Consider the following 10809-nt stretch of genomic DNA (forward strand, 5'->3'; position numbering starts at 1 on the left):
GTTGCCATAGCAATCAGAATTATTGACGTACGAAAAAAATGAAATGACATGCGTAATTTCCATATTGCCATATATCCATGTTTCAAGTTTCATGAACAAATATGAAGAACTTTTTAATTTATCGCGGGATCCATGAAAGTGTGACGGACTTTCAGACAGACTGACAGACAGACAGACAGACAGAGCGCAAACCATAAGCCCCCTCCGGTTTGACCGGTAGGGGACAATTAATGATAAAAACGAAATAAGAAACTTGTGCATTTTAATGCAGACGGGGGCACAGTAATGTATCATATCCAAACGAAGCAAGTACATAATATTGGAGCAGTTTAATATTAGTAATGTCATCTTTGCATTATTGCATACGATAAGTTAAAGAGAGATTTACAAAAAAGTTGTATAAACATTTTATTAATATTTTAATTTACACACAGTTTTATGCATCGTACACAGATAAAGCGAGTATATAGCAAAATTAATGAGACCACGTAATTGTCACATTCAGTCATGCCAGATAGCACGGGCATGTAAACCAAAGGAAGTTTACTGCCATTTTTATTAAACGCTATATGTTAATGCTTCATACGACAAACTGTCAGCTAAAAACACTAAGGTGAACAACGAAGTAAACAAAACCGTTTTTTCCTTACGTCTCAAAGTTATCCGTGTGCAAATTTTCTTACCTATTAACCGTTTACACCAAACTATAACAGTATGTCCCTGTTACGACATTTAATATTATGCGCTTAATACCGCGTGAACATTAAAAAACGACTCAATTCTATAGTAGTGTTCATAATAGTGATTTCTTAAATTACGGCATTATCAAGGCTGGTTCAACATAAAGAAATTAATCAATCACTGACTATGACATTTTATTCAGTATTTGACAATTAAATAAGAACGAAATATAGTACATTATTTTTTCAGACGTCATCATTGACCCGCTACATAAGTCCGGGTCTAAAACTTAATCAGACCCATTGACATTTAGAGGTATTTAACATATCAAAATTGTGTATATGATCGTATTTAATATTTTACCTTCTATATTAACATAGGAACAAACTGTGATGTAACATTCAAAGAAACATAAGCAGTCGTTCGCGCTGGTTTTTTAACCACCGACGAAAAGTTTATATTACGAAGCATTGTTCAAGCATTTATAGCGGAACAGAGAGGAATATGTTATGTTTTAAACGTAGACTTTGACGGACCAGTACACATGGATTATTATTATAATGTTAAAACTTCTGAAGTAAGGTGTCACACATTTTTATGTTTTCGTTTCCATGTTCGCGTTCAGATAAAAGATAGAAGCGATATCAATACTCTCGAAACGTAACGAAAGTGTTTAATATAGAAATCGAAGATGCCATGCGCGATTCCGGAAAGCGTCACAGGGACGTAACCATTACTATACTTAACATTTATATGTATTACGTGCCTCTCTTTCTAAGAAACGAAAGGTATATGGGCATATTTGTTACTAAGCATATAAAAGGGTTTAACATGTATTCTTTTCGCGATAGATATGACGCATTGTGCAGGGCCAAATATGTATTTACAAGACTAAATAAACAATCACAATTTTGCGAACTTACTGGTATGTTAATTTATGAGAAATTGGCAAAAAGTATTGTTTGAGAATTGGGGACTCATTAAAATTGTATTACAAATGGAATTACAATAACGCCCATTTAAATTTAAGTGCTGTCTTTACATATATGACTTTTTATGGAGACTAAAATCAACATGCTAAGGGTAAACTAGCACTCCAAGCATATGCAACAGAGTAATGCTTATAAATCATATCGGTATACATTTGGGATACATTTGTTTTTACTTATTTGAGTCCATTGTAAACCCAATGTGGATGCATGCTGCAGTAATTTTTGGCCCTCATATAAATAGATAATACTATTATTTTTATCTTACAGTTCGGAATCACTTTGGGAGAATAAGCTGGGTTACTTCTGTAAAAACATCAATTTTCATCGATTTTATGTTTGCTTAGATTGGAGAGGACTGGACATTCTGGATGTTCAAGTAGTTTAATATACGTATAAGAAAGTAATCATATCTTCTAAATAACTGCTTTATTCGTCGTACATTTGTTTTCTGCGTATTATAGATTATAGGGTAGTATATTGTTTACCATCCGTGAATAAAAAACTTACAAGATTTTTTTCCTAATAATATTGCTAAACCTTCATTAATCCTATTTTCTCATTGTCTAGTTTAACAATAATAAGAATACATTTCATTTAAATAATTATATTTTGTCGCAAAAACTCTTTTTGATTTTTTATACCACCTTTAAAGGGGCCTTTTCACAGATTTTGGCATATTTTAACTTATTCATTAAATGCTTTATATCGATAAATGTAAACATTGGATCGTAAAAGCTCCAGTAAAAAATCAAGAATAAAATTAAAAAAAGGAAAAGAACATTGCCCGGACCAGGTTTCGAACCAGTGACCCCTGGAGTCCTGCCAGAGTCCTGAAGTAAAAACGCTTTATCCTACTGAGCTATTCCGCCGTGTACAGATACTGAACGTATTTTATACTTTATATAAGCAATCTTCGTAGTTTCACAAAATTTAACGACAAAAACAGAACTCTCCAAATTATTCAATCGTTTCGCGTTGCAACGCTTTATAATTTTTAGGTTTTAAAATCGTCAAAAGATGCATATAATGGCTATATTAGACCATGGTAAATGTTCAGTATTACTGTTTCCTCACAAATATCATAACTAAAACGAAAATTTGCGAATCTGAAACAACTTTTTTCAATTTTGTCAATTTACCAAAGCGTGAAAAGATCCCTTTAAGCTTTATTTATAGTTTGGGATCGTACTGACGTTGGACATGACAGTAATGTATCATGAATATTTCTGAGCCAAGTGTGAGGTTGAGCGCTCTAAAACCGATTGAAACCACCAATGCTCTGTATTGACCATTCTAAGGCAGTCAACCCAGCTTTATGCTTATTTGTGTTTATGTTGTTTTGTATTGTGCTGTTTTTTGCTGTTTTGTACTGTTTGGGCAATTGGTCACTTGCCTTAAATAAAGGACCAACTAATTGTTTATAATGAGAATTAAATTGTCTCCAGCAGCTGTAGTTTCACTTCTTTATATTGAGCGAACCACTTTTGGACTGACAGTCAGGTTTGGTCTGAAATTTTTAAACTTCAAAAGGCACTGGACTGTTCGTTATCAGATAACTGCTTATACCTTGTTCGGCCTCTATGTTTAACTAAAGTTTTAAACATTGTTCAAAATCCAATCACATCGGAAATGTTCACGCCAGTAGCTCCGAGTGTAACAAATGATTTTAAACCTTTGCATGCTGTGAAATGTGTCGTTTGCTAAAATGTCGTCCGCTGAATTTCTAAAATTAGCATTTTATTCAAAGAATACTATCAGAATAGCAAACAGTTTGAATCCTGGTGAGACGTTCTGTGGCGTCTCATCTGGATCCAAACTGTTTCCAAAGGCCTTAAAAATTCGGTTCCAGCACTGAAAGAGTTAAAACCAATGTTCACAATTCTTTATAAATGATAAACATATCTTTTCGAAATGATGAAGAAACGTACATGGATATTTGGTAAAGAAGTAAGACTTTAACTTTTTTATTCTGTTGACTTCTTTCCAATTGAAATTTCTCTCTTGGAAATAACATTAGCTTCGTTCAATTAATAGCATTTCATCTAGTCATATATTGACCTAGGGAAAAACATACTTTTTTCTTTTTTTAAATTTAATTGAGGTTTCGCCGATAACATGTAATGACATTGTCGATGAGCACTTCATAACTGCATGTTATTGCACACTAAGAATATGAGGTTGTCATAATAAAACTAGACAAACGTCAATCACATTCCTTTGTTGCCACACAACTCCGATCATAAACAGACACTGGGCCAAATGGTCAATCTAATTTAATACCTTTGTTAAGTTTCATCACTCGAGCAGCAATACTTGTTGAATTACATGCCACATCGGTTATATAATGCCGAAAGAAAAACGAACAAAAATAGGAAAGTGCGCAAGTTTACGTGATGGTGTACATGTAACATTTCACGACTGTAGCATGGTTACTTTTTTAGTTCCGAAAGAAGGCCACGCGGAAGGACCAAAGTGCAGTTGAGGTATATAATAATCAACAGTTGGAAAATGCATGCTAATTAGATCTAACAAAACAATATTACTGGTAATCCATGACCAGAGTACAGTAGAACGATAAGTATTCGTAAGAACGAACCACGATTTAATTGACTAAATTGTCAAAAGAACAATAAATCTTTTTTGGCAATATACTCTACCTTCTTAGGTATTTTTTTCTATGATATAAACATATACTAATACAATAAACAATTTTTGTATAGTGGTGCATACTTTACAGTGGTCCTGTGTGTTCTTAGTATACTACTTTTAGCAGGCTTTCAGAAATTTAAATACCTTTTTTTGTGTAAGAGTTTATTTACAGGTCATATGCGATTCTTAACCACTTCTATATGTGCTGAGATACCCCTGTTACTGTTAATTGTTAGCAAATGTAAGTCAAATTTACCCCGGATGCCCGAGTATTCGCCAAATAAACGATTTTAAGCCAAACATAAACGTGAACGGGTCCAGGAGAACGTTAATGTGCACTGGTAGACAATTTCAAGACAATCCATGTCGGGTTGCCACACCCCTAAAGGGACAAGGTCGCCAAGGGAATGCTTAAATTATACAAAGGTATTCCCTTCGCGCTCCTAGCGCGATGCACCACCTTCATTGCCATTCTAGACGTCACCACCCGTCGACCCTAACTCTAGAACGGTTTCCATAGCACGGTGAGACTACTGAGGACACTTCCATTATTTTCGTAAAGCCAATTCCTCGCAGTCCTGTTCGCCGGTCCGCCCATTCCGTCCTCTACGCTGCTACCAGCGCTCTTCCGACGATGTATTGAGTCCACTATCCACCTGCGGACCATTAGCATAATACTTCTTCCAAGTTCTGTGAGTCAGCGAAGTATGCAGTAAGGGAGTCCGTCTCGAGGGATGACTGTTCATGCTGTATTAGCAGAGCCGCCATTACGAGAATCTCTATAAACGATGTATCGAGATAACTATCCTCCAACGGACCATTAACATTTCGGTAAGCGATTTTAACGGGAAATCCTTCAAACAATCTTCTGCTGGTGACTCTCGCGAACTGCACGCTCCAGCTGTTGACCGAGAATTACCACTTGTTGCGTTAAGTATTTTGTATTTCAAATCTGTGTACAATCAAAAACCAAGCCCCGGGGTAATACACAGTGTATTGGAATGACAATTTACATTAAAGAGTAATCTGTTTATGTAATAACGCTGTAATTTTAAAACTATCTATTTAAGTTTGCCCAGTAATTATTTATGTTAATATTGTCTATGAAGAAGTACTGACTCAAATTTTTGGCAAAAGACAAATGCGACAACAATTGTAAGTAAACATCTTGAACAGCATTACATATTCGGACTCGTACAATAATGTAGTGTAAAAGTACACATCGCAGTGTTCTCTATAGATTTGCTGTCATATATGAAATTTGATTAATAAAAAAAATACGCGATTTAACTCGTTACTGTAAACTAACATAACATAGATGTTTACGATTAGTTGCTGCTTGCCATTCTGTGATAATCAACAGATGATGTTTATAACAGATTGAGGACGAGTAGCAACTATTAGTTTATGCTTTCCGGATGTTTATAGAGAAATATCATTGAAAAAACACTTTATAATTTATTGTTTCAAACAGTGAAAATGAACAGTGAAATTATCGATAATTGTCTCTGTTACACTGTAAAAATTACGTCGTTTTCATGACGTTACGGCGTCATTATTTCAGAACAAAATACAAAATAATCATTGTAGGCATAAAATAAAATTAACTCTTGTTGGATTTGGTTGAATATCGATTTTAATTCGCCCGTGATCATAGAATATTTTTGTATGATCATACATGAATTAAAATCGATATCCCACCATTTATCCAACAAATATCCTATACAGTCATGTAAAGTATTATAATTAATGTATTTAATACGTTGGCTGTGGTGAAATTGCATGGCATTGCTTTGTAGATCTAAATTTAATTCCTTTGAGATTTGATAAAATCCTATATGTTCAGCACGATTTAGGAATAATACGCAACAAAAGCAGGAATACATTCAATTAGTTAATAATTCCCAAGGCAAAGTACTCTCATCGCGTGCATAAATAGTACCTTAAGTAAACAAACATGGCGGATTAGAACAGTGAAATAGCCAGTGAACAATGTTTACCGTAATTTACGAAAATAATGATATGGCAAATGTTGATGTCTGCTTCAAGTTTGCATTTTAATAATTAGGAATATAATTTCCATTTTAGAATGAGTTGCAAGAAACCTTCCAGAACTTGTTCAACTTAAAAGACGCTGTTAACAAATTCCTTTAACTAGAGCTATTTCCAGTTATTTCCATAGTTGATGCATTATAGATACATAACTTCGGAGATAAGAATGTATCGTAAAACAGTTCAATCCAATATTTTTCAGTGCTATGTATGTTTGTTTTAAATTCGTGCATATTAATTATACGTGAATAGTCAATCGTGAATTGGTAATCCACAACTTTTAGGTGTTTTATAGGTATGATTTCAATTACGATCGGTGCATTACTAGTTACACTGTTAGTAACTGATGGTGTTTGGGATATACGCCATCAGTAATTTCATACCATACGAGTGCAAAGCTCGAGTATGGTATGCAAGTACTGAGATGTAAATCGCATACACCATCGGTGACTGTGCAACGATTTTATATCAACCGAATACTCGATTACACGGGGTGTATGGAAAATACACCATGGGCACGTAACCGCTATAAGGTAATCGGATTAGTTCATGTTTTTAGGAGGTGAAATACACGTTGCGTTTTTATATTCATAACCACACATAGCACTTAATCATCAAACCATTCATTATCTTAATGATTCATATAATCTAAGTGTTTGGTTTACTATAATTTGTCTGACGTCTCAAAAATAACATTCCTTCACAACTACCGACCCTCTGATAAAATTTGTTTAAGAGCAGTATTTTTTCTAAGGCTCATGAGTAAGAATTAAATGGTTGCTGAATACGGAGCCGGTTTGTTTAAAAGCAAGCTAAAGATCGTTGAGTTCCCACGACAACAAAATACGTGATATACAATGAACATTTTTCACAGCTCTCGGACGAGATAAAAGAATATTCCAATCCTATATCACCGTAATCTCTAAAGACGTATTGAAATAAAATATCACAAAGAACGTTTTAATGAATGCTTTAAAATATATGCCCGTCAGACAGTTTCGTTTTTGATTTTAATAATAGTTTTGTATCGACAAAGTATGCGCAAAGACATAGGCCATTCGGTAATGAGCACAGAAAGTTTATATTTGCTACTTCCAAAACCTTAAACATAAAAATTAATAAAGATCATTATTTTCTGTATGACACAATCAAATGCAACTAACTGTTGTCGCAATATTAGTTTCTCTTTTGATTGTTGATCAATATAGCATATGTCGTCGTCGTCGTCGTCGTCATCATCATCAATCCCTTGACAGGTTTGCCGTTTGGGGCTAATGAGGGACGACGATACAGAAATCTTCCTCTAGTCAGGTCTGTTGTGTGCAGATGAAGGGTTTTGTGGACCAACACGTGGTGCAGTCATGTTACGGCCGTACTAATTGTTCTTATTCGTACAGGATATGCGGAGTAGAATCATTTGTATCAGTATCATTATTAATATTTTTATTATTATCATAGTTTTTATTTTTGTTATCATAATGACATTAATATTATAGTTATTATTATCATTTTTATGCGTACGGTATAATAATAATATTTTAAGTAGCTCCTACTAAATATGTTGTTTATAAACTATGAAAGTGACTCTACTCATATTGAGATGTTAAAAAAAATGCGTGAAATAAAGAGTACAAAAAGAATACAAACGTATACATTATGTTATGAAAATTAAAATTATGTATATGCGACTATTTATGTTGAAAGCTGCATCTTTACATCTTTTCACATATTTATTACATATATGCATACACGATATACTGAATCTTAAACTAATATATATCAATAAATAAGTACACATCTTTAACACATAACAAACAAATATTTTATAAAATATTCGAATAAACTTTTATTAATGATCGAGGAAATTATTATCAATACGCATGTTTTAAACATCGACATAACATCATAGTGTATTATTTATGTTCGAACTGGCAATTTAACAATCTAAACGACATAATACACAAACTACTTTAATGGAAAGTAAATGTAGAAGAATAACAAATAAATGTTGTTTTAAATAGCTCCATCTTTAGCTTCGATGTTAGTTATTTCAGAGTCAATTTTGCAACGATCAAACACTTCGATATCGTAAATTTCAAGACGCATTTTCGCCACTTTTGTTCGAACACCATCTCCCAGAAATGAGAACATGTCCAGAATCCCCATGCGACATTCTTTGAACCACAAAACGTACACAATAGGGTCAAGGAGACAGACACAAATTGAGATACCTTCAACACTTAGACGTAGCTCTGTAACGTTTAATTTATTGAAACGAGCTAAAATGAGGAGAAAAATGTAGGCAAAAATGAATAAGAAAAAGAATAAACTGTGAGTGAAGACAAAAGTTGTACTTTTGAACTGACGAAACACCAGAAAAGTGGATTTAAACGAAAGCCGTCTTTCGTCTGATTGCCTATACTTCCGCTGGATGATTCTTAATATTTTCCAGTAGCATAACGCAAACGTCACCAGAACAGCAACGGAAAACGTCACGTAATAGACGGTCATTATACCATTACACAATCCAGCTTGTTCAAACACTAGCTTAGACTGAAAACGCAAGTAGCAATATCCGTATCTCAGACCGTAAAAGATACAAAGCTCCGTTAACCAAGCGCACACTGACACGGTTCGGATGAAGTTCCTTGTGCACGTGCGTATGTATGCATACGGCTTGTAGAAAACAAAAACTCTTTCTACTGCCATTATAGCAGCCGTCAGGAGCGCAAGTCGACCTGCACACAAGGAAAGTGTATACAGATTTGTGTTCGCAAATGTCTCAAGTACAAACTTTCGGATTGAAGCAATCAAAATGTAGCTACTGTCAAAGCAAAGCAAAGCCGTCACCAGGAATTTCGCTGATTCGGGAAACTTCTTGGCTTTCTGTAAAGCTTGAATTGATAGAAAGCACGGTATCACCGACATAATGTCAAGTAGCACATACACCAGCTTTACCGAGAAGGAATAGTTTTCAGTGTAAATGTCATTTTCATTTGCATGTGTTGTTTTTTCCGAAAATGTTTTGTTCAGCATGCCGGCCGTTTCGTTGCTGGAAATCCATTGCATCATCGTGAATCTTTGTTTAATCGTTTCATAAGCGTATATATTTCAGTAGTGTAGATATAAATACTATTGTGGTACGCAAAGTAGTTCGGAACCAGTAAACTATTACCGTCTCTATCTTTCCTGATCTATCTTGACTCCTATTATTCCCACGAAAGAATAATCATACACAAAATTAATAGTTTCCCGTATATATTCGATACCGTTTTATGGATTTATATACACAAATTCCATCAGGTACGCATATCCCCATGGAGAACTAATGAAGTCTAATACACGTAAAGTTTCCCCTTTTGATCATCAGGATTTAGTATGTGCGATATTGATGTTTCATCAGTAGAAAGCCTTATCAATGAGACAGTGAGTATCTAATTAATACGTGAACGCGGAACAAAGCGAAAGAAATCAATAAGAAAAAGAGCTTTAAAAATGATTGAAAAAAGTACGACTAACCAATTGCATAACAAAATAGGAAAATACCGTGTCCAAGCGTATTTGCTACTTAATTAACTAACGGCTTATACAAAGAAGCACATATGCGTAAGCTACGTCATACGTTATTATTATTTTTAGATAAAACTATCTAGCCATATGTCTAATTCGGCTCGATGGCTCGATAATTCCCTTACCTTCTAAAGATAAACATCACGTTAAGCAATCAGTCGTGTGGTAAAATGATTAACAATACTAATACCATGCACGTTATTTGACAAAGTTAAACAAATCATAACACTAACTTAAATATTACAGTTATATTTGGCTGAAATGTGTTACGATTACAGTACTTGATATGTATAAATTTCTGACTTAATGATGTATGTAACCGCGACTTTCTATTACAATGATACTTATGGCATCCGAAAACATATCGACAAAGTGAAATAGTCACGTGGGAAGATTAAAAGCAGAAAGCACAAAATATTACTTATGTTTGTATTGACTTTTTACGTAATGCGGCCCATGTGACTGCGTACATGTACATCTACTTTAAAAGTTAATGTAAATAAGACTGTAAAGATGGGAAAATTATTTTGCTCATCTCGCTATATTTGAACATGTTCTTTAAATTATAAGAATGGCGGTTATTATTACGTTATTACTATTTTTATAGATAACACTATCTTGCTATACGTCTAGTTCGGCTCGATGGCTCGATAATTCCCTAACATTCTCAAAATCCACATCACGTTAAGGAATCAGTCGTGTGGTAAAATGATTAATAATATTAACACCATGCACGTTATAAGACAGAGTTAAACAAATCATAACACTGACTGCAATATTACAGTTATATTTGGCTGAAATGTGTTACGATTTCAGTACTTGATATGTATAGATTTTTGACTTAATGATGTATGTAACCGCGACT

This window comes from Dreissena polymorpha, chromosome 7 (genome assembly GCF_020536995.1).
Source record: "Dreissena polymorpha isolate Duluth1 chromosome 7, UMN_Dpol_1.0, whole genome shotgun sequence".
In the NCBI taxonomy this organism is placed as follows: Eukaryota; Metazoa; Mollusca; class Bivalvia; order Myida; family Dreissenidae; genus Dreissena; species Dreissena polymorpha.